General features: G+C 39.9%; 1 long non-coding RNA gene across 2 annotated transcripts; it reads right to left on the bottom strand.

Moving 5' to 3' along the window:
* Nucleotides 1–250: 250 nt before the first annotated feature.
* Nucleotides 251–25203, bottom strand: LOC137643456 (uncharacterized). Of its 2 annotated transcripts, none has more exons than XR_011044945.1 (3): nt 25172–25203; nt 3049–3136; nt 251–2900 (listed from the first exon to the last, which is right to left on the bottom strand). It is a non-coding gene; the product is annotated as an uncharacterized lncRNA (long non-coding RNA). The 2 variants fall into 2 exon arrangements; XR_011044946.1 differs by lacking the exon at nt 25172–25203 and adding an exon at nt 3533–4239.
* Between the last annotated feature and the right edge of the window lie 218 nt (nt 25204–25421).

Below are 25421 nucleotides of genomic sequence, written 5' to 3'. Positions count from 1 at the left end.
TTATAGCGTCTGTAATTTTACCATCCTTGTAAGACAAGGACGAGGGTTTTGTAGGGGGGCCTCAAAGTCTATCTGCAGAATACTCAGGGGCCATTGCCTGGCCCTCCTTGACCCTAGGTCAAGTAAAAAGGGGGCTTGAGCATTATCATTATGACATAGGTTTTCAACCAAAGGGGGTGATTCCCCATAAGGAGGAATTTTAAGTTTTAAGATTGGGGGGGGGGGGCAGATAAGGAATAAAAGGCAAACATTAGCAATTTAAGTTTATTTCTAATTGCATTTGAGCTCTCAAGGGCACAGTCATAGAGAAAAAAAAATTACTTGAAGTATATACGTATTTTTAATGCACTTCTCGAGGTAGATAGTCATCCCTCCTTATTGGGGTGGGTTAGGCAATAAGCACAAAAAGCTGGCCTAGGGTGGATTAACTCCTAAGCCTAAGAACTTACTGCCCATTGCCTTAGAGTGGTCGACCAGTACACCAAGTAACCCACCATACTACCCAATTTTTTATTTACTCTTGTTTATATCACAGTCTACACCAAGTAACCCACCGTACTACCCAATTTTTTTATTTACTCTGTTTACTGTATATCACAGTATAAGTGTTGTATAACAGTATGAACACATTTTAGCAAGTGTACAGTACATATACATAAGACTGTGATACACAATACTAATCATCGCCACACTTATAGATAAATAATGTGCTAATGATGAAATGCTGTTGCTTCTATCAATATAGCACTAGCCGATACTGTAGTGTACATTAATGTAATATATGTACAGTACTATCACTATTGTACACATTGACTAGCCAAGGTAACACAGAGTATTCACAGTTTTTGGCAAGTGGATTTGCCCCATTTTTGTCAAATCGACACATTTGTAAGTCTGTTGTACATTACTGTAGTAAATTGTAAATACTGTAGAGTACAGTACAATTTATACATACAGGACAGTACAGCATTAGTTAAAAACTATACTGTATATTACGGAACAATAAAATATAGATTAGAGCAATTAAGAGTGAAAAAACTCGTGTACACATTTAACACCACCAACCATTTTCATGTAAACTTCTACGCAGTATCAAGTCTTGAGGCAAGATTCCATTCTTGATGCATCGTCACTTGCATACTATAGGGAATCACACAGTTAAATCTCTCAAGTACTGTACAGTATATACAAATATAGATGTGGAAAAAATACATTCATAAGTGAAACTATTTTAAAAGAATACAAAAGTACGGTATGATCTGATCATGTATGTTCGGTATGTAATGTACTTGCAAACATTGTCTTATGTTACAGTAATAGTTTGAAAAAACAAAAATATTGAAGTACTGTAATAATATACGTAATAAGCAAAACATATTCCGCCAAAAGGCACAGTTGGCAAGGTGGATGGAGGATAAGCTGTGCCCTTACAAATGGAGGACATGAACGAAAAAGGGACATAGCTGCATGGCAGGAGACTAATACACTGAAGAGTCATCGCTGCTGTAAAGAAAAATATTTAAAATGGACTAGTAAAGGATAGAGATATTAAGAGGACATGTCTATATGGAAGAGACATCACTGCTGTAAGGAAAAAGATTTAAAATGCATTAGTACCTGATAGAGATGGTACTGTACTTTACTCAAACCAAACTGTAGAAATGAAAAATGTATTTAGAAGACTATCTTGCCATTCTGTAAGGGAAGGAGGATTGGCAGCACTATAATCATCACCGAGCTTGATGGTGGTTTCCAGGGGAGGTTTGCTGGAGGATTGGTTTCATAGTTGGAGGAGGTGGTGGTGATGGCAGAGGCTCAGGCTCTGGGGTGGCAGTGGTGGGGGGGGGGGAGGTTTTTAGTCAGGAGATTCCATGGTTTTAGAAGGATGTTAGTGATGACATTGACTCAGGCTCTGGGGGTGGCATAGGTGGTGGGGGGGTGGAGGATGCAGTTTCTCACGACTGGGCAGGAAAGTTATGGGAGCTGCTTCGGCGACTTCACCTCATCCAAGATGTTCTTGTAGCCAACTAAAGTCTTGTCATGGAACACATGAACAGCGCATGTATCATGGCATGATTAATTCTTTTTGTCCTTTGCTTCAACTCTTCCACCATCCATGACATCACTGCCAACTTTGAGCGAGTTGGCTTCTACATCCTTGTGAAGTTCATCGGCCACTTCCTCTTCCTCAGTTGCTAAACAGACTAATTCGGCCAGGTTCTCGTCAGTCAGCTCCTGGTCAAGGCCATCTAGTACCTCTAAGATAATGTCCTCTGCCACTTGAGTACAAAATTTAACTGCCTTCGCCCAAGTCATGATCATCTTGACAGTGATGGAAAGCATTGTCAGGACTGAAGCCGCTAAAGTCCTTGATGCACCCTGGCCACACAAATTTCCAGCAAACATTCGCAGTCTCTGGCTTGGTGTAGTGAACGGAATCAGACAACTGTCCGGCAGCCAGCGGCCTGCAATTATGAACTAATTCTAATAGTCCCTGTTGAAGTCAGGATTGAGATCAGTGGCTTCTTGAGTCACACCATCACTTTTCGGTTGTAGTGGACCTCATCCATAGGCTGGATGAGGGAAGTAGTGTTCAGAGGAAAGAACACACCACTTGCACGTTAGGGATCATCCCCCCAATGTAGGATGGACGACCGTGAGTGTTGTCAAGAATGAGAAGGACCTTTAATTCCATGCCCTTACTCTAAAGGTAGTCCTTCTCTTTTGGGAGCAGTACTGGAACCAGCTCAAGAGGAGCTCCATCATCCATGCCTTTTGATTGGGCATGAAGTAGAACAAATTCATGTTGTGATGCTCAAGTGCACGGGGGTCTTGGTGACATAAATAAAGCCAGGTCTAATTAGGTGGCCCCGGCATCACTTTATATACTTAATGTACACCTAGGAAATACAGAAAAGGCACTTTTATTATGATGAAAAATAACAAAAATCAGGAAACTTAAAATTAAACAATCAATAAAAAGTGAAAGTTCATTTTACTGCACATTTTAATTAGAGAAAGAAGAAATAAATTACACGGTTACCCTACCTGTCTTTTGTTGCCTTATGATTGAGAGCACAAAATTCCTCCTTGGCAATTAATGTCTCCTGGGTCACCCTCTTGCAAAATGTACCTGCTAAGAAATAAAGAAATAAAAATAAATTTATATAATTAAAATAAAATAAATTATCTTCAGAATACACTACATAAATTAAATTACTACACATGTAAATTTAAGAAAAAGCACTTACTATAACATTCACATTAAGTGTACACACACTGAAAATGTAAAAATATAGATAAATCAGATATTGCACAGTATAGTACTGTATGTACAGGTACTGAAGGCACCAAAAATCAATTCAAATTGCCAAAAACATAGTTTCTTGCATTACATATCTACTGCAAACATGCGTCTACATTACGCTAAAATAAGCCAAAATAACAAAAAAGATTGAAGCAAAATAGTTACATAAACTGTAGAGTAACTATAGAACATAAAAATTCTAAATATAGATGTCCATAAACTTACCCATTTCATCCATATTCCAGATTATATTCTCCAGGCAAAAAAATCACTTAAACTTGTCAAACCAGCCCTTCCTGGTTTGGAATGGCGTCTGTAGGGTTGCGACGTCTTGTTTGGTGGATGGATGAGGATCATGCTCCTTGAAATGGCAGAATAGAGATGGCTTTCTCACTCCCCCGGATAGTGAACAAATTACTACAATCCCGTACGATACTGGTCCTAGATCCGCAAAAAGGGGGATTCTCAATCTTTACCATGCCCTTTTCCTCACTTTGGACAACCTTCGGACTGTGTGGGGCACTAGCAGCCACAGCAGAGCAAATCTTAGCTACCTTCTTTGCTCTGTACTAACGGTACTCTTGCTGACGACAAACTTAACTTTCCTATGGCTTCATTCCTTTCTAGCACTTCAAGGACTTTTATCCTTTTCCTCATGCATCATGACCTTCTTCTTCTATTTAGCAAAACCTTTTTAGTCAAAACAGCTCTCTAGGGGCCATGATTTTGAACAAAGGCAATGCAAAAATAGGGCAAAATACATCGGGATAAAGTGGGAGGGGTACACGCAAGGACACACTAAGCAAGAGCAAGGCCAAGTCAGCGATAGATGGATGTTGTGCTGGGTGAAGAGGAAAAGGGCGCTGTCAGTTTGAAATTGTAGGTCCCCGTGAGAGTACTTATTACAAAGGAGCAAATACTTAGTTATTTATTCAATAGGTATTGCAAACAAAGAACCTGCAAAGATTATGAGGAAACTGTAATTTTAGAATTGAGGAGGGAATAACCTTTTAACATATGGTGACAGAACCACTACTCTAGGGTATTGCCACTTTCCCTTGCCTCTGCCACTCAAAAGCAATCTTTTAAGCCTTTATGGATGTGCCCAAATTGCATGGTTCTGGGTGGCAGTAACAAACTGCTGCCTAAAACGCACAAGCATGGAACTGGCAGCAAGCAAGGCTACTAGATCTTGCTCAACTCCATACTATGTGGACTCATTCACAGAGCAAATGTTGCCGGTCAAAGTCACACCTCTAGCTACACACATATACTCTCCGAACTTTTGGGATCAATATTTAGCTTGTAGATTCAGTCCAGCGAAATATGATATAATTGTTATGGTGAGGAGCAAGATTAAAATGAGGATAAAGAAAAAGGACAATGAAGCGTTTTAACAGCCAGCTAACACTTAAGGGAGATAGACTACCGTAATTGCAATTTGGGAAATTCCGACCATTGCAGTTTCGGGTAGGAGAAATCTACACATTAATTCAAAATGGTTACTTGCTAAAAGTCCTAAGCTTATATAAAGACGAGCATGTCCGGCCGCGAAGGTGACCTTTCGTTGAAAAGGGTAGCCAGCTTATTTACAGCTCTTTGAAAATACCATGACAATATCTTTTAGTATTCCATTTTCTTTGATTTACCGAGATTTAAATTTATTCGTTTTTCTTGTCTACATGATATTCATAAGTAAATGCTTTCTACAAGTCTCTCAAAAGTATGTTCTTATTTCTTTGTCTGCTTGTTTGTATGTTTAAATTGTTATATTAAGAACATGCTGAAAGAAGCAGAAAGTGTCAAAGAGAATAAGAAGACAAGTCACACTAGTAAAATTTGAGAGAAAAAAATTGACTAGGTAATAAGTTAAACAGTCTTGTCCATTGTCCATTTGGTCAGTACCATATGCCTGTATGTGTGAAACTAATTTTGGATTTTCCCCTCTATTAAGTAAAAAACATTGAAACAATTATAGTCTCGTTACGATCCTCCGAGTCGAAGTAAAATTACCGGTAAAAACTCACATATATTAAAGTCTATTCAATTAAACATTGCAAAAACTCTGAAGCCACGATTTCTCTTAAAAGAGAATTTTCGGAGAAAAGTTTTTTTTTTTTTTTTTTTTTTTTTTTTTTAACAGATTTTTGACATTCCAACTTTGAAAAATATATTTGATCTTGTAGCCTACAGTGCGTTATGTGTATGCACATTTAGCAAAAACAAAAATGGTTATCTTTAAAAAAAAATCATACAATATAGACTACTGAAAAACTAAGAAATAATAGAGTACATATTTTTGTGTATATAATGATGTATGAATTGGGGTTTTGAATGAAAAAGATTCTGTGGAGGGAAGAAAATTTAAGATTTTGAAGGAACAACAAAATAACAAGAGGAATGAGGCTGAGTCACGCTGGTTAAAAACGGCAAGGGGAATTATTATAACTATTTACATAAATTGTAATGAATTACACTAAAAGAAACTAACGAAAATTGACCCTCCTAACTAGTTCTTTCTAGAATGGTAAAACCAAAAACTCAGCATAGTAAACTAGCTTCATGAATTGTACGAGTTCTAGTTGTTCAAGCTACGAAAACTTTAATACGGCAATACAATATTTTGTCCTTTGTAATCTCGTTTCTACTGTCCTATGTGGTTATTGCTATTCTCCATAGTGTTGTAGTAACAATCTTCATCTCGGCCACTGCACGGTCGTGTCGGCGCTGTCTAACTTTTCAGGATACAGATATTCAAAAAAGTATTTTTTTTATGAAAAAAAAAGGTATGAAAAGCCTTAGTAACCCGTTAATAGAAGGAAATAAAAAGAGGTTTAGTAACAGCTTGGGCACACCTATATTGAAAACCATTAACAGTGTTTGGTCACCTTTAACATGACTTTGTAAATAGAGGGTTGAATCGAGTTTCTCCTCATTGTCATGGAATTAAAACCCTATTTTTGGCGAATATGTCAGGGTTTTTAGAAGTGGCAATGTCAATCTGGAACAAGAGACCGTTAAAGGTCTTGTCACAGTTCATTTTCTTTCTCTAGAGCTCTTAATGAAAATATTTTTTGAGTAATCTTTGCTTGTATTAAATGAAAAGTTTACTAAATTTTTTAAGTTCATTTATAACAGTTTCCAATTTACAATCATTTTTAACGTACCAAGTCATTTGGTAAATCTGAGACCTTATAAGTATTCAATGTCAAATAATGAATATTTTATAATTATCAAAGAGATGGTGTCAAGCGTTACCTTGTAACATTTATAGTTACGGTCATTCTTTTAGGCCAAATGCAGAAGAAACTTATCATTGAAACCAAAGACTTACATGGATAGATCATATCAGATTTGCAACGCAGCCCGACATTACACATAGGAATGCTTCCAAGAAATTGAAAATTTAATTATTACAGTAGATCCAGTACTTAATGAAACTCACTGGTTCATGATCCTGGTCTATGTTCTACTTATAGAATACAGCAGAGTTTTATCTTTTTAAGAGGTTATTTGAAATGGATTTGTCACCGAGGTGTTAACTCTGTTAAACCACCAAATGAAAGAAAATAGGACTATTGTTACACGAGATTTAATTCGATATTAATTTTCATAGTAAGTATAACACAATCCGAATAGTGTCGTCTAGCATACATAATAGTAAAGTCACTATATAATTGTATAACGTAAGCCCACAATCTTGATCATTTAAAAATCTCAACGATTGAATAACTTTACAACTTCAGTGCATGTGAGCTATTAGGACATTCTAAATTGAATACTTTAAATTTCCAGTTTACAGTCAATTCAGTACTAGCTATTTAGTTTGTACAAATTCTCAAGACTTCTAATTTGTACAGTCATGAAGCATCTGTGAAGAGTTTTTTCTAATTTGGAGAGATTAACTATCTATAATATATGAACGAAATTATGGCAGTTTCTCTCTCTCTCTCTCTCACACACACACACACCTCAAGACATAATTTTACCCCAACGCCGAATACAGCAATCTTTTACAATCGAAGTTCCTAAACCACTGATAGTAAGGCTGCATATTACTTTGTCAAATCTTCGATGTCATTGCAGTTAACCATAATAAAAAAACAAAAGTTTCCCAAACTTGAGAAAGCCTAATCTGTCACTAAAGAATTACTTCGGAATATTCTTCAATTCGAACCGTCAAGGGGTGAATATTAAACACCCTTAAAACATTATCCTTTCTTTTTATATTTTTTACCATATATTAAGAGTAAAAACTTTCTATGCAATAAATTCTTATTTTTTTTATACGATAAATTTTATAATGATTGTCACCCAACTCATGATTCCATAATAAAATTTACCTCAATCTTCCAATTTCATGAAAGAGAAACTAAATCAAAATGACATCCGCCCCCCCCCCACAACATTTCACAGAGATTCTGAAATTTAACCTAACACCTGTCTACTAAGGAAGTTTTTTTTTTTTACTTCCTCTATACTAATGTCTCTAAACCTCTCCCAACAAAATGACGGGAGCCTGTGGGTTCTTTTAGGGAGGATGCCTCCTCCCCTCCGTCTCCGTCACCTTCTTCATTTCCTTTCACCAAAGAGAGGCTGGGGTGCCTCAAAAATAAGAAAAGCAAGCTGCTGATTATCCTTGACCCCCATTCTATCCTAAATCACTTGCCAATAAAAGTTGCTGATCGTCCTTAACCCACATCCCATACCAAACCACTTACAAATAAAAGTTGCAGATTATCCCATTACCTGAACTACCTATAATCCCACTCTCCCACCTCCCCCCCCCCCAAAAAAAAAAAAAAAAACGCAAGCGTGCAAGTGCCCGTGTCTGACCGTAAGGGCCACGCAATATACATCATTTCCAATTAACGATGTAAAAGATGCAGAAAATTTCACCAGACTACAAGAGAGCTACCGAAACATGGTAAATATGAGTCTAACACAGGCAGTTTTCCCCAATTGTGAAAAAGTTGCATGTATCAAGCCTGTGTATAAAGGAAAAGGTGATACAGACAATTTAAGTTCATATAGGCCAATATCAAATCTGTCATATTTTTCGAAAATTATTGAAACTGCTGTACACGAACAAACTTGGAAACATCTGAAAAAATCTAATGCCATACCTGATTATCAATCTGCATACAGAGAAAATTACTCTACAGAAACGACAGTGTTAGCGATTAAAAATGACATAACAGAAGTTATAACAAATGGCAAGTGTTGCATTCTTGTGATACTTGATCGAAGTGCAACATTTGATACTGTAGAACATACATATCTGATGGAAGACCTTAAAGCTGTGGGCATCATAGAACGAGCATGTGACAGGTTTGCAAGTTAAATTGAAAACCGCAAAGTTAAAGTAGTAATATCAAATGTTGAATCTGAGACAAGAAAAATAACCAAAGGGGTACCTCAAGGCAGTGTACTAGGTCCTCTCCTGTTTGAAATTTACAAGAATGAACTGGCAAATATACTTGAAACTCACAGAGTTAAGTTTAAAATATACGCTGATGATATACAATTTTATTTCCCAATAGAATCAGTTGATGAAGCTTAAAGAAAGATACATGAAATAATGAATGACATTAAAGGTTGGATGTTAACAAAAAAGCTCAAGCTCAATGAAGATAAGAGTGAATGTATTATTTTTGGAAATGAAAAAGATATAAAAAGAATCGAATACTTCCAAAGAATTGAAATAGGTCAATCGATCATTGACCTAAAGAAATCTGTCAGAAATCTTGGAGTAATCATGGATGATAGACTGACAATGAATGAACATATAAATAATATGGTAAGAAATTGTAACTATCATATTAGAAACATAGCATTTATTAGTAAATACTAGATGAAAAATCTATGGCCATACTCATTAATCATCACATATTTTCAAGAATTAATTACTGCAACTCACTGTTCTACGGCTTACCAAATTATCAGCTTTAGAAAATTCAGAGAGTACAAAACAGAGCCGCTAGATTAATAAAAGGACTACACAATAGGGAAAGAGTTACCCCTGCACTAATTAAATTACACTGTCGGCCGGCAAAGGCGAGAATTGAATACTAGCTACTCTTACTAACGTTCAAGATACTGAACCAAAATGAACCAAAATATCTAAAAGAATGCCTGAACAAACTAGAACTAGAAACAAATGTTAACATAAGACACATGAGTGACAAACATAGGCTATCTGAACCAAGAACAAATAGTAAATGTGGTGAAAGGGCTTTTGGCTACTGTGCGCCTAGACATTATAATAAACTGCCAACTGAAATGGAGGACCTAAAGGGAGCAATTGAATTTAAGAAAAAACTAAAGACATTACTTTTCACAAGATCATATGATTTGGAAGATGCTACAATCAAAGAATTGTACAAGTTATAATGAAAATGTTTTGTTAGATGATTGATATGGACCCACCCGAGAAGTAGCTCACTCGACTTCAGCGGAGGGTTGGATTTAAACCCAAAACAAGTAAACAAGTAAAAAACACCTGTGTCTTCAAGAAGGTCCACCCACTACTTAATAGATTATAGTTTAATAAACCAGTATTTCACTTAGTTTTTAGGGAACTTCCTACGTTGTAGAACACCCCGAGTCATTCCGAACAGATCTTAGCAATCCAATAATTAGATTTATGCAATTTTTGATAAGGTCTTTTCAAAGAAAAGCCAATTCTGCTGTAAATCAGTAAAAGGGTAGTCAGGCACCAAGTTTTTAATAAAAAAAAAATTAAATTTGAATTCCCTTTCCTTGGAGCTGGGGATATTTTGGCTTCAACCCTTTCTATTTTATTTTTTTCCTTACTAATTGATTATCTTAAAACGAACGAAATCAAATTTAGACGAGGATAAAATATATATTAATTTGGTAATTTTGCAAAAGGAAAACTATTACGGTTTCTTTCTTTTTTAAACTTTTGAGAAACTTTCAGGAACGAGTTCTTCGGACACTAAGGAACTGTACAGTACTATAAAACGGATTTTGAGCGAAGCGAAAAATCTATTTTTGGGTGAGATAGCCATGTCGTCCTGATGGAAGGTTCTTTCAGTAGCTTCCTAAGGGTATATATGACTACAGTAGATATTCCCAGAGAATTAAACTAAAGGTTTCACAGAATTCTAACTTCTGGCGCGAGTACCCATAAGGTTTCCCTTTAGGATATCGTATAATAACAGGGGACGCATGCTTGACACGTCACATAGCTATCTGCACCCCACATAGCGTTTACACTTCGAGGGGGAATAGTGGCAAGTTATAGGAGGAGCCGTTACAAAGTTCTCCTCATATGTTACCGTTTTGGTACTCGGCGACGTCAACATCCGGTCACCGTGTTGGCCGCCATCTTGGATGACGCTGCCGTAGCGCGCCATTACTATTCCTTTCGACATTTATGCCAGCCTCCAGGATACAATAAGATTGGGAGTGGCTGAATAGAGAACAAGGGCGGGTCCATCAGGACGACATGGCTATCTCACCAAAAAAAAGATTTTTTCGCTTCGCTCAAAATAAGTTTTTTGGGCTCTAGCCATGTCGTCCTGATGGAAGTGTACCAGAGAATTAATATATCGTGGATTTTTCCCCCTTTTTTGTAGTGCCTTTCGACTCATAAACAATATTCCTTTGGTCTGATGACCACAGAGACCTGTGGCATATCAGTCACATGCCACCTCAGATAGGCATATACCATGTTACTGCTTCCTGCCCCCTTGGCAGGGAAGTCCTAATTGGAGAGAAGGAACATCTTGAAGTTGCTTGATAGAGGAACTCACCTAGTCTCGGGGATACCTGCTGGTCCCAGGGGCCGATAGAGAAGGTAAGTATACTCGTGCTGGAACAAGTTACCTTAATCTAAATGAGTTTGCATCAAGAGAACAAAATCATAACATTGTTCATAATATCAAAACAAAGGGTAATAAAACTCTGTAACAGTGTTTTATTTCATGTGAGAGAGAGGGCGAAATGAGATGCACAGGGTAACCTAATACTCTTTTATTCATTAAAACAGGATTAGCATGAAATAAGTAAAATTTTTTACAATAAGCAATGAAATTAAAAACAGACTAAAGACATCAAAAGAAGTGGGTGTGGAATTTGAAAAGGAAAACTTGCCATTACACACAAGTTACAGAGGAACTATAAAGTCTTTCTAGAAAGTCTTATATACACTTCATGTTAAAACATGTGGCATACGTGTTACTGTCTATGTTACTTTACCTTGTAGAAGAAGTCTTCAGTGTCACTAGGTGGCACTTAAAATCACTATGTTTCACACTAGGGTCAACACAGGCACCCGTGGGGTTAAGAGTCCCGAATAACTCACTGTTCTACGCAGCACTAAGCAGCAGGTTTTAGCACACTACCTGCTGCCACCACATAGCGCCACAACTCTTGCACCTGCTTTGCGTAGTGTTTGAAAAACACTCTTAAGGATTTCCAGCCCGTGAAAGAACGAAGACTATTGAAGTCCATCGACTGGAAGAAATTCAGGGAAGAGGCGGCTTTCCTGGGATCATGACCTGCGGGTGTACTGTCAGGATCCGCTCAGCGAATAAAGTAGGTGATCTTCGCCCTTAGTTGTTTGAATGACAAATCAGACCCTGATGTTTCTCCTTTAAAGAGCTGTCCTCCGCCAAAGTCTGAAGTTCTTCAAAGATAGACCTTTAGACTCTCCACTGGGCATAGAGAGACATCTTCCTTCAGGGGGCAGATTCTCCAGGGGCCCCACCGTTTGGTGGGAAGCTCGTTCTTGGCAAGAAACGTTGGGTCAGGAAAGAGGGTAAATTCGCCTGTGTCGGCAAACTGTACCTGGCCCTCTTCTCTTGATAAAGCCACAATCTCACTGACTCGGGCTCCCGAGGCGAGAGCAAAAAGGAAAATCACTTTTTGGGTCAAATATTTCAGAGGGCAAGACTCGTTGTCCAGACTTGAGGAAAACTGGAGCACTTTGTCGAGAGACCAGGAGATAGGTCTCGGAGGAGGTGCAGGATGGAGTCTAGCACATGCCTTTGGCAGCTTGTTAAAGATGTCGTCGAACAGGTCGATCTGGAAGGCATAGAGTAGTGGTCTTGTCAAGGCCGATTTGCAGGTAGAAATCGTGTTGGCTGCCAAGCCCTGTCCATGAAGGTGAATAAAGAAGGACAGACAAAAATCTATAGAGATTTCCGTAGAATTTTTAGCCTTGACGAAGGACATCCATTTCTTCCAGGAAGACTCTTATTGCCTTCTGGTAGATTTAGTTTTGTATTCCTCTAGGAAGACTTATGTATTATTGTAATAATGTACTATATTATTTCAAGTGTTGCAGGTAGTGCGCAACATTGCATCATATTGTATGAATAAAACATGTTATGCTTTGTACATAAGTGTAATGATTTGTTTTGGTATTAGGATTCGAACATTTGTTGGTTACCTCAGAGATAGGATGTAATTCTTTATAGTTTTGTACAGGAGTAGGATTTAAGTCTTTTCAGAGCGATGCTCTTTTGTTTAGAAATGTTTTGGTTTTGTCAGATTGTGTATGACGCTCCACACACACTTGGGAGTCAGCTGTCATAAAGCAATGTAGCCACATATATCATTAAACTTGTATTTTAAGAATACCAACGTATCATTAAATCCCACCAAGAAAAATTGACGACAAAAGATGGGATCAGCTGAGAAATAATTACTAACAATTCTTCATCTATGTTCTAGGTAATTATTATGAAGTCATACTTAAAAAAGTTCAAACATTTCTTCGAGATCCCAAACCTCTTCTTAATGGCTAGGGAGAGAAAATCATGAGATGTAGGTCTCGGGTTTTTCTTGATGAAGCCAAGACAGTCTACTTCTGAACTTGCTGGGATAGAACTGGGTCTGGCAGGGGAATTATCTTGGGTTGTAACTCCAGGATTAGAGGGAGCCAGTTGCTCCGGGGCCACTTGGGTGCCACTAGGGCTGCTGTTCCTTGGAAGGTTCTCAGCTTGGCGAGGACTTTCAGCAGAAGGTTGGGTGGACGGAACAGGTAAATCCTGGACCATCTGCTCCAGTCCAGGGACATAGCGTCCACTGCTTCCGCTCTGGGGTCCTCGTAAGGGGCCACGTAACGAGGAAGTTTTTTGTTGTCGCTAGTCGCGAAGAGGTTGATCTGCAGTTCCGGGACTTGGAGAGAGATGAAGGAGAATGAGTCTGCGTCTAGGGACCATTCTGACTATCGGGGTTGTCCTTGTTAGAGCATCCGCCGTCAGGTTGTGGAATCCTTGAAAGTGAACTGCCGAAAGGTGCCATCTCTTCTTGTCCGCTAGGCGGAAGATGGGCAGTAACACTTGGTTGAGTTAGGGCGATCTTGAGCCCTGACGGTTGAGACATCTGACCACAATGGCGCTGTCCAGAGTTACACGGGTGTGGGACAAGGGTCGTGGAGACAGCCTCTTCAGAGAAAGAAGGACTGTCATGGCCTCCAAGAAGTTGATGTGGAATGTCTTGAATAGGGGAGACCATGTTCCTTGAACTCGTTGAGGGGAGTGACCCCCCCATCCTTCTAGCGATGCATTGGTGTGGATAACGACCGACGGAGGTGGTGGTTAAAGGGGGACTGATCTCTTCAGGTCTTTTGCCTCCGCCCATGGCTTTAGGAGTGAACGAAGCCTGGTTAGTAAAGGTCTCTTTGAGATCTCTTCGAGCGATGGATGCGTATCTTCTCCAAACTCCCGATGCATCCTTTAGCTGTGCTCGTAGCACTGGGTCTGTCACTGAAGCGAACTGGAAGGAGCCGAGCACCTTCTCCTGTTGAAGTCTTGAAATCTGTTTGGATTTTAGGAGTCTCTTGACAGATCCTTCCATTTCCTTCAGAGGGATGGAAAGACTGTGTAACTGAAGGTTCCAATAGATTCCTAGCCATCAAAACTTCTGAGCTGGAGAAACTCGAGACTTCTTGGTGTTGATTTTGAAACCCAGATTGGGTCACTTTTCTTGAAGTTTGCAAGCATTCTTCTGAGGATGCGGCCCATACCAGAAAATCGTCCAGGTAAGCCATCACCTGGACGCCTTGAAGGCGTAGTTGTTGCACGATCGTTTCTGCGAGCTTCGTGAAGATCCTTGGAGCTATGTTGAGCCCAAAGGGCATAGCTCTGAAGGCGTATGGCCTTCTTTGAAGCCTGAATCCTAGGTAGTAAAAGGCCTGGCGATTCATTGGAATGTGCCAGTAGGCGTCCGCTAAGTCTATCAAGACTGTGAATGCCTTTTGGGGCAGTAGGGCTCTGATGTGCTGAAGAGTTAGCATCTTTAATTTGTTGTTCACGATGAACTTGTTGAGAGGGGACAAGTCCATAATGACCGAGTTTGTCGGAGTCCTTCTTGGGAACACAGAACAGTCTTCCCTGGAACCAGGTGGACTTTACCCTCTTGATCACCTCCTTGTTCTAGAGTTCTTGGACGTATTCTTCCAGGACGGGGGTGGAGTGTTGGAAGAATTGATGGAAGGTTGGAGGTGGTGTTACCAAACTCCACCCTAGTCCGTTCTTGATGATGCTGTGAGCCCAAGGATCGAAGGTCCAACAATCCTGGAAGAAGCGGAGTCTTCCTCCCACCGGAAGCATTTCATTGCTTCTGGTTTCCCGAGGGTTTGCCACCTTGGCCGCCTGCTCCCCTCCCTCCTCTCCCTCTGGAAGGGCGTCGAGAGGAGTGTCTGCCAGAGCCTCTACCTTTGGGACGAAAGGTAGTCAACTGTCTTTCGTAAGCAGGTGTGGAGACTGGTGACTGAGCCACCACCGGCTGAGGGACCAACTGAAAGGTCTGTTGGGGCTGAGCCACCGACTGGGGAGTAGCGGGTGCCGGAAACTGGCGCTTAGCCTGTCGCTGCTGAGGCCTAGGCTTGTTAGACTTCTTCTTAGGTTGGGGGGCCTTATCCTGAGAAGATTTCCTCTTTCTAGACATGCCCCACTTGTTGAGAAGGTTCCGGCTCTCGGTGGCGGCTGTCTACGATCTCTTTCACGAGATCATTGGGGAAGATGTTTTTCCCCGAAATGTTGGAGGAGATCAGTTTCCGGGGTTAGTGTTTGACGGTAGCGTCCGCAAACACAAATTCCCTACAAGCTCTCCGAGCCCTGATGAAGCTGTAGAAGTCCTTCGTCAGGGTGGCGAGATGGGTCTTAGCTAAGACCATATACATGTCTGGGGTCCGAGTGTCCCCGGCCATTGCCTCCAATTGCATTTGGAGGGAAAGGGAGGCCGCCAGTCTCTCTTTCATATCGAGCTCCCGACGCAGAAGGTATTTGGGGAGCTTGGGGAGGTTCTCGTTAAACTGACGTCCTGCTACGTCAGCCTCCAACTTTCCCACTGAGAAAGTTAACTGGATGTCTTTCCAGTTCTTGTCGTCAGGAGGTAGGACGAGAGAGAGGGGCCTACATTCCTCCAATGTAGGGCAAGGTTTCCCTTCTTCCACCGCTTTCAACACTGCCAGCAAGGAGCAAGAAAAGATGGGCATTTCTTGCTAAGGGCCAGCACCTTAGTTCGTGTAGCCCTTGCTCTTAAGTCTGTCGGTCAAAAGAGATCGAGCCTTGGCCTAGTCAAAGACTATGACCTCCTTAGGCTCATTTTCCTCCTTGGAAGCTGGCTCGGACTGGAGACTGATGTAACAGTCCAGATAAGACTCAAAGCTAGGCCGAAACTCCACCTCTTCAAGGGGGACGGTGCCTAGCTTGTCATTGACGAAGATTCGTCCACTTGTAATTGGCATGTGCTCGGCATGCCTCCAGGGGTTGGTCACTGAGCAAGGGGGAAGATCCTCAACTTTGATCTTCTTGACAGACTGCTTCGACAGACGTAGAATCTCCCTCTTGAGGTCCTCTTGCCCTTTTCGGAACCTCTCGTCCAGGAGGGCCACTAGGGTCTGGAGACTGTCCTGGTTCTCCAGTAACGACTGAGTAGGAGTAGGAGTAGAAGAGGTAGAGGGGATAGGTTCCGTTACAGCAACGGAAGTAACAGAGGGGGCGCGGGCGACTTCACCCTCGGAGTTCAAAGCCTCCACATGCTCCTCCTCTTCTTGACCCTCGGCCATCAGGGTCTTTTCGGTGGTGTCTGACACCTCCGACATTTGCTCCACCTCGTCAAGATGGAAGTCTTGCAGTGCGTCCGATACGTCAGGTTCGACCGTCAGCTGGACGCAGGGGATCTCGGCCTTGGAGATGACAGCATCCGCAGATGCCTTTGGAAAGAGCAAAGCTCTCATCTTCTCACTCAGGAGATAGGGCCCAGTGGCGTTCTTTTGGAAACCACGCACCCATTTGCGCAGTTTCTCTCGGGCAACGTCCCTGGCCTCCGCAGAGGGAGGGTCCTCAAACGCCTCGTGGAGCAAGTCCTTGCAGACAGTGCAGACCTGCGTGTCCCAATACTGGAGAGTCCCCCTGGTGATGGAACAGCTTTCGTGGGTTCGGCACGCCAGGTGGCCGTATAAGTCCGGGCGCCGAACGCTGCAGAAGGCGCTCTCACACCGGATATACTCCTCCTGTAAAAGAAAGGGGGAATGAGTCTGCGGAAGTCTTATACAATGACTTAAAGTAAAGACTTAAAATAATCTTAGATTAGCATTAAAGTTATATAACTCAATATAAGATTCCTTTTCATGTGTAAGCTTAAGATAGGTAAGCTGGAAAAGAAGCAGTAAAGACAAATACATGTGCATCCCGCCCAGCCAATTTCCACATACCCCACACCAAGACTAATTCTAGGGGCTCTTAAAGAGCCTAAGAGATGGAAGGGATATCCATAATGGATTAAGCACAGCTTAGACTTCCTCTGGAGAATTAGTCATGGTAAGAGGGGGGAAACTGAATTCATTCAGTTTAGGATAAAAGGGAGAGAAATGATCCCCCCCCCCCCCTATTCAGATAGGTCCCGGCAAGGGACTGCGCATGGATGCACAGAGTATGCTGGAAATATTTTTACTGCACAACTATACATCATAGTTTTTTTGTCTATGGTAAGCACTGTACCATAGATGTACTGGCTCTCATATATAGCTATACAATAGTCGCTGCCGGCACAAGGCCGGCAAGGGAGAGGTGACAGTCCACTGTATATGATTAGGTGGCTCCGGCAGCATGGCGACATGCCGGAAATGCGCCGGGCGCCGGCAAATCTCCATCGAGGGTGGGAACCCCTCCCTGTCATCAGTCTATGTGGCAGAGAAAATAGGAGCTTCTGGATGATGGCAGATCGCCGGCACGTCGGCGGCCTCCGGCACGTCGGCAGCCTCCGGCAGTTGGCAAGCGACCAGCGAAGGTATTCCATCACTGGCGTCAATCAATGAGAGAGTGGATACTAGGGTACCTTGACAGCTGTTGCCGGCAGGGTAGCGGCAGTGGACCGGCACTGATAGGTAGAGAGAAAGGGTAGGGGAAGAGGGAGGGTAGGGGAAGAGGGAGGGAATGGTAGTTCGTTACCCTGACCTCGTCCTCCTCCGGAAGGAGTGTTCAAATGAAAGAGAGGGGGCAATCTTTCATTCACCTGCAACAGAGCCGGCAGTCGGCAAGAATTGCGGATGGCGGCCCAAGGGAGGACCGAAGAACACTCCAAGATAGGGAGGTCCCACGCAGGCAGACCAATTCGCTTAGGCTAACCCATAGTTCGACTATATGCAGGAAGCGTAGCAGCTTGGACTAACCCACGAAGGGACCAAGCCGAACCAACAACCCGCCGGCACACGGTAGAGTTGTAGGACGGCAGACAGGGGTGTGATGGCTAGGCCAACACAAAAGGACAGAGGGGGGAGGGGCGAGGGTCCTGAGGGGGAGCGTGGGGGAAGGCCTAGCCTTCACCAACACTCCAGGGGGGGGGGGGCCTCTGTTCCAGAACCAGCCCTATCCCAGGTGTAGGAGACTTCATTCTCCAGCCTAGGGTAGGTTAGTTCGGAGATGGTACAGCACTAGTGTACTGTCCAAAACTATAACGAAGCAGAATCCCCTGGCCTGCCTAACCTAGGCTGGGGGAGCGAGTCCCGAACCAGGGAAGGCAGGTGTAGGACAAAGGCAGGTGTAGGACAAATCGCTAGGCTACAGGGAGGAAAGGGTCCTAACCCTACCAAGTGTGGACTAGGGGGAAAGGCAGAGCCCTTCCACCTTCGTCGACCAGCAGGGCCCCAAAAGGAGAGTTCATTCACCTAGAGGGGGAGCTGGGGGCGAACGACTGGTACTCTGAGGTTCTGTCCCAAACTCAAAGCTCATGTGCTATGGCTAGGAGTGGGGAAAGAGAATCATAGCCTAACCCTACTTGAATGCGATTTGAGGTAAGGAGGGCTACGATGTAGCCTAGTCTACCTCAAGAGGGAGGAGATACCTTGGGTAAGGTAACTGGGGAGGATAGGAAGTATACCACAGCCCTACATTAGGTTAGGGGCAAGGGAGTCTACTACCAAGATCACCGAAATCCTTAGTATACTTCCTCGAAGGCGAAATCATATGTGCAATCACTGAATCTTATATGTATAAATGCCTAAAATCTCCATTTCATAAATTAACACTAGGAACACTTATTATATCATGCACGAGAGTAAACAAAAACCACCTAGGCTATCGAGTCTAGGGGCTAGGCTAGAACACTAGCCTACGAATCGGCTACCTACGCTCGCCGAAAATGGATACTATCGGCATAATATAACTAATTCCTAGCAATGAAGATTAAATAACTAACGCTGATAATTAGTTATATGACTGGGTAAGGTTGTTCTGGCTAACTAAATAAAGCATGCGAGGCGAACAACAGCGTCCGACATGACGCCTCCGGTCAAGGCACAGGTCCGCCACAAAACACGGTATTTTAAGAGAAAAAAAGCGTTACTTCACGGCTAGAGCTTATTATATAATACAAGAATATGGTACTCAACTTTCCAGAAGAAGGCGAAGCAGAAGATTGCGACATACTGGCTCACTTAGCGAAAAACTGGGAAAAGCACCTAGTCATAAACGCTACGTGTAAAGGAATAACAATGGCGCGCTACGGCGGCGTCATCCAAGATGGCGGCCAACATGGCGACCGGATGTTGACGTCGCCGAGTAACAAAACAGTAACGGAGGAGGAAACTTTGTAATGGCTCCTCCTATAACTTGCCACTATTCCCACTCGAAGTGTAAACGCTATGTGGGGTGCAGATAGCTATGTGGCGTGTCAAGCATACGTCCCGTTATTATACGATATCCTAAAGGGAAACCTTATGGGTACTCGCGCCAGAAGTTAGAATTCTGTGAAACCTTTAAGTTTAATTCTCTGGGAATATCTACTGTAGTCATATATACCCTTAGGAAACTACTGAAGGAACCTTCCATCAGGACGACATGGTTTGAGCCCAAAAACAAAACTACCTTGCTGAAAGTTTTCTTAATAGCTAAAAAAGATTTTATTCAACCCTAGAGAAAATATATATGCAACAACTAAAACTATCATTTTATGCCTATCAGAATCTCCCAATCAAACTAAAGTTTTGTTTTAATACACCTTTGCTATTCGGCCAACACTAGACATATACATGGCATATTAAATAAAACCGAATTCTTCCCAAATTTTTTTTTTCTATTGAACACTTCCTAAGGTTTACCACTATCAATGTTCACGTCATCAGTCTTAAGTTACATAAAAGTATCTAAGGTCAAGTAATCTCCAATAAAACTATAGTAAATATTACGGAGATAAGGGATTTATGAATAGGAAAGTAGGAAGAAATTAAACTAGTAGCCTTCCATTATAAACAAATTTTTGCAAACCAAGTTTTAGGTTTACGAAACTCGGTCACGAGAACAATGGGGTCAACTAGTTCACACAATTGTAAACATTAAGTGCAAAAATAGCTAGATGCCAGTACTTTACACGAGTAAGACATTAAGAACAGGATATTCTGTCTTAATTATCAATTGACAAAGTCATGATCAGTCATCCCAACTGGAGGACAAGACTTGCTAACTTTATTAACCAGGAGAATTAGTGTGTAATAAGTCCAAGCAATTACCTGAATCCTTACGATTTGCTCACAGCCTGATTCAGAAGAAAATTTAAAAAGCTTAAACCAGGGCTATCAGTAGGAGGAATCTTTTAACATTTCCCCATTGTTATTTCAGTTGATAAAGAGATAATTTAAACACTCCTTTTTGTTATTGCAATTCGTAGGAGAAAAAAATAGACTATTTCCTTTGCCGATTGAAATCGGCATGAAAAACAAACTACTCCCTAAGGAGATTGCAATCAATGGGAGAGAATTAAAATGCTATGGCGGTTGCAATCAGTAAGAAAATCAAACTACTCCCGCTGTTGACTGCAATCAGTAGAAACAATTAAACCACTCCCTATGGTGATTGCAATCAGTTGGGGAGAGAATTAAATGACTATGGTGATTGCAATCAGTAGGGGAAGAGAATTAAACCACTCCATATGGTGATTACAATCAGTAGGGGAAGAGAATTAAACCACTCCATATGGTGATTGCAATCAGTAGGGGAAGAATTAAACCACTCCATATGGTGATTGCAATCAGTAGGAGAAACATGACTGAACCATCCCTATGGAGATTCCAATCTGTAGTTTATACAGAATTAAACCACTCCCTATGGAGATTGCAATCAGTAAGAAAAAAATTAAACCACTCCGTATGGCGATTGCAATCAGTAGGGAATCACAAAATTAAACCACTATATGATTATTGCAATCAGTAGGAGAAGGAATTAACCCATTATTTCCTTATGGCGATTGCAAACAGTAGAAAAAACGGAAACTACTCCCTAATGGTCATTTCAATAAAAACTACTCCCTCATTTCAATAAAAAAAATACTCTCTATGTTAATGTAATCATTAGGAGAACAGTCAAACCTCTCCCTAATGGTTTTTGCAATCAGTAGGAAAACAAAACAATTCCCTAATGATTATTGCAAGCAGTCAGAAACAATTAAAACTACACCCTATGGTTATAGCAATGGGGAGAAACCGATTTAAACCTCTCCCTTATGATTATAGCAATAAGTAGGAGAAAATTAAACTACACCATATGGTTATTGCAATCAATAAGAGAAACAAATTGTTTAGTTATAGCAATCAATAAAAGAATCTGAAACAAACCATTACCTATGATGATTGCAGTCAGTAGGAGAAACAAACTACTCCCTGTGGTTATTGCAATCAGTAGGAGAGATTTAAACCACTCCCTTTAGTTATTGCAACCGTTATCTCTATGGTTACTGCAATAAGTAGGGGAAACAAAATCAAACTACTCCCTATTGTTATTGCAGTCAGTATCCCTGTAGTTATTGCAATCAGTAGGAGAAACAAAATCAAACTACTCCCCAATGTTATTGCAGTCAGTATCCCTATAGTTATTGCAATCAGTAGGAGAAACAAAAACAAACTACTCCCCAATGTTATTGCAGTCAGTATCCCTGTAGTTATTGCAATCAGTAGGAGAAACAAAATCAAACTACTCCCCAATGTTATTGCAGTCAGTATCCCTATAGTATTGCAATCAGAAGGAGAAACAACTTCACCATTTCCTATGATAAACATTTAAATGAAAAAAGAACAAGAGATCTTACTATAAACTTGTGCTTTTGACATAATAGTGAGTGTGAGATAACAGACAGTATTTTCCTCCAAAGAAGACTAGATTTTAAAATATTCTACTAATTCTGTGGTTATTTACCCGTGTAGATCAACACCATCTATATATTAGAATTGCCGTAAGCCTAATTTTATCCCATGAGCCAACCCTTAATTATGATAAAATGTCATCTAATGATATGAGATGCATAAAACAAAGAGGGTATGCATTCTGAAAATTTTAGTGGATGAGGTACTCTGAAGAAAAAATATATTTCAACTGAATTTTCTAGTTGTCACTCATAATAATCCTTTTCGAGACTGCTAAAAGCAAGTGAGATTTATAATTAGATTTAAATGAAAACCGGTATATTTTTCTAGTAATCTTAAAAGTTAAAACTTACAAACCCAATGAAATCTAGTCAATATTGGTATTAGAAATTTCATACAACTTTTCGCAATTATTGGCAATTACCCGATGATCTGGAAATACTTTGGAACACGATAACTCAAATAATAGTTAATGAGGTTGAAAAACCTCGTATGAAGTCAAAGCTGAAAATATTAATTTGTATTCCTATAGTTTGTAAAAGAAAAACTCCTGGCTATTAATATCATACGAGTATGTGCTAACATTTTCTTCTATTTGAGAATAAGAAAAGTAAACTACTCTTATAAGATTTTCATAACATTAACACTTTTAAATGAAATGGCTCTTATGCCTAGCTTAACTACACAAAATATAGATCTGAAAAATTCGAGTGTCCTCCGAATCAAAAATAAAAATATGTAAGACTGTCGTACTTGCATATACCTCTGGAGAAAACCAGGGAAACCTAAGTTTGATTTTAATCATATTAAACTATTACTTGTACTGGTGATACTGAAGAATTAATTACAGCGAGAATCAAGTTTAAGCGATTCCTTGTCTATACCAAAAGGTCACGTTACTTTGACGACAAAATAAAAGGAATTTAAACAGATAAGTTACTCTTAATCATGCGAGAGTAAAATAGATTACTGTTAATGTAAATAAATCAAAGTTAATCACTTAGTTTGATTAGCTTGACATTTTAACATGTAAATTTAACACCTATGTTTATGAATGCATGGATATTGATACTTTAATTTCGTATAGTTTTAACACCAACTTTTATATCTTCATGGGGGTATAAAAGGAGCAGACGTCCAGGTTTCACGTGAATGATACCAGAATGAATTAGTCTCTCATCTAGGTCTAGAAGTGGTACCTATACTCTCTAGACTAGTGGTTCTCTAAATCTATTTGGAATCTTTACCCCTGGCAGGTGGATAAACCTCCATTACTCTTACGCCATTACTCCTCAGTTATGAGAAGCTACAATATAATCAATAGAAATTATTGGAATTCATATGTTGCATTTTATATGCAAGATATTAATTTTATCTTTTAATAAAATTCAGTGATACGATATAAAAAACCCTTTGACAAAAAAAAAAAAAAAAAAAAATTAAAAAAATTTTTAATCTTTGATCCTGTTATAACAAATTTGAATTAAAAGTTTTATTTCTTTGTCAATAGAAATTAAAGAAGTGAAGGCAGTATTATTACTCGGAAACATGGTAAAGTTTGACCTTTTAATAAAATATCACTGCGAGGTCTGTAGAGGTCAATGCATATCGCATATAAGCATCAAATTCTTTCATCTGGTTCCTAGATGATATTATAGTGTTTGAAAGATTTGCCATGGCATAGCTTTCATAATTTATGAAAATTATTAATTAAAATTTGCATAATTAGGATGCAAGTTAGTCTATTCACTTCTGTAACATTAATTCATTCCCTCATTAAAATATTATCCCCTCATTAAATCATTATTCCCTCATTAAATTATAATGCTTTATATATTTACTGTATTTTACCACACACAGGAGCTATTCATTTAGCCCCCTGTTACCCCCTGAAACGGGTTTATTACCCTCACTGGGGTATTTATCCCAGTTCAAGAGCCACTGCTCAAGACCTTTACTTTAATAATTTATCGGCAAAACATTTTCAGAAATGTGGCGGAGGAAAAACATTCTTACATAAAAATTTTTACAAGTTAAAGAATAGTTGAACCTAGTTGAACCAAATTAAACAGGAGTTTTTAAAATCAGGCCACCAATTAAGTTATTTTGAGACCAATGTTTGACCATGATTACCCGTGGTAGGGGTTTGAAAGACAATACCACCGTGCGTGTCATAGAGGGCAACAAAGAACAGCTGCTATCTTTCAGTGTTGCTTTTTTGCAAAAGACAAAGCTACTATGTGACATATCTGGAAATTGTTGCCTTATAGTTGGACTATTAAGTCAAAAGGCAAGGCCAATAGCAGCAGTTGATAACTGGCACTGTATCGTTAAAGTCCTCTGCCAAATAATAAACCATGCCTAATTAACTGACCCCTTATTGTAGGGGTAATGGTGAAGAAGGTTAGTTCGACCATAAATAACTAATCAATGGGGTCTGACCTTCTCATGAACAGAAATCTGTAGTCCCACCTTAATCTAACAATTACGCAAAAGAGAAGATTCAGTCTGTGCTTAAATCAGGAATAATTTAATGTTTCCAAGCTACAAAGATAACGATATCTTACAAAATATTAACACACAAATCGGTACCGTAAAATTTCAACAATCTTAAGTCTATTAAATTGCTATTTCTATAAATTGTCCCATTAGACTAACTTCTGCCAAATAGGCCTATTCTCAGGAAAAGCTAGATTTCTTTAATAATTTCAGTGGGTAATTAAATTTCCAATTCACTTATCACCAAACTAAATAGTTTACAACACCAATTCTGTAAAAAAAATACAGTAGGCACTCGAGCTAATAAAATGGGTTGAAATTTTCATTTAACAAGGCTAATTACGCAATTATTTAGCAAATAACACCAAAGTACTTTTTAAAAAGAATAAACAATCTATACTCATGAAAATGGTAAACCTTCATCCATTAAAACATTTTGATAATTCCGGTCGGTACAAAGTAAAGGATTGTTAATTCACAACATATAGATACTCGAACGAATATACGCAACGACCCTTCAGGACCAGCTAGGTGTCATAACAACATCTTTAAAATAGAATAATATGAACCTTAAAAACCATTTTTCTAACGTACCGAACATCGTACTCGAAATATTCTACATATACGATCTTACAAACAGCCTATATTACTTCTGAAAACAAAACTATTACAAATTGATAATGTGATAACACTTGAACCACCAATCAAGAACACATATAATAGCTATGCAATTGATATTAAAAACCACTTACCTTTAAATATTCTTGATCATGGTACACTTAACTAACAAGTAAACTTAATGACTTCAGAACAACCTATTACTTCCATATATTGACACGAATTTCCCAGAAAGCCAAGGAGAGCATAATTTTTATTCTAGAATCCTTTTGGAATAGATGCTGCCATCTGTTGAAAAAACTTGAAGGTTCGTACCAATCACCGCCCTAAACATATACAGGGTGACGTAAAAAATATCCCAAGTCACTGGTATTCTAAAGTGAC

This window comes from Palaemon carinicauda, chromosome 7, assembly GCF_036898095.1.
Source record: "Palaemon carinicauda isolate YSFRI2023 chromosome 7, ASM3689809v2, whole genome shotgun sequence".
In the NCBI taxonomy this organism is placed as follows: domain Eukaryota; kingdom Metazoa; phylum Arthropoda; class Malacostraca; order Decapoda; family Palaemonidae; genus Palaemon; species Palaemon carinicauda.
This window is presented reverse-complemented; position numbering and strand designations above follow the sequence as displayed.